Here is a 504-nt window from a genome sequence, read left to right as displayed (position 1 = left end):
TTCACTTCAAACTGCTTTTACTCAGAAAAAAGTTAGGGGTAAAATTGAAAAAAATGTGAGCAAAATGTTAGTCGCGACATTACTTATGTCGTGAATATTTGTCGAAATAATACGCGTAGTATTTTAGGGGTTTTCATGCCACTGAAATGGAAAAATCAACAAATTGACTAATTATAGCTTCAAACTTTACAGCTCTCATGATTCGTACATGCGATTTATCTTTGTAAATCATCAAATGCCCACAACTACCCATTTAGCCCCCCCCCCCCCCTTTTGTTTAGGAATCCCATTTCTATTTTATTATAAAAATGCTAATCCTTCTTTTTTCATGAATAAATTTCTTTCTGAAATACAAAAATACAAATCTATTCCTGCAAAATAAAATATCTGCTCCAAATCATGTACATGTATTTCTGAAAATTAATCGATAAACGTTTTGTTAAAGTACTATAACACCAGCATTGTTTTTGTGTGCATGCAATGATGGGTCGACCAGTGGTCAGC

The sequence above is a fragment of the Mytilus californianus genome, unplaced genomic scaffold, assembly GCF_021869535.1.
Source record: "Mytilus californianus isolate M0D057914Y unplaced genomic scaffold, xbMytCali1.0.p SCAF_6, whole genome shotgun sequence".
NCBI lineage: Eukaryota > Metazoa > Mollusca > Bivalvia > Mytilida > Mytilidae > Mytilus > Mytilus californianus.
The sequence above is the reverse complement of the archived record's forward strand: the minus strand, read 5'-3'. Positions refer to the sequence as shown.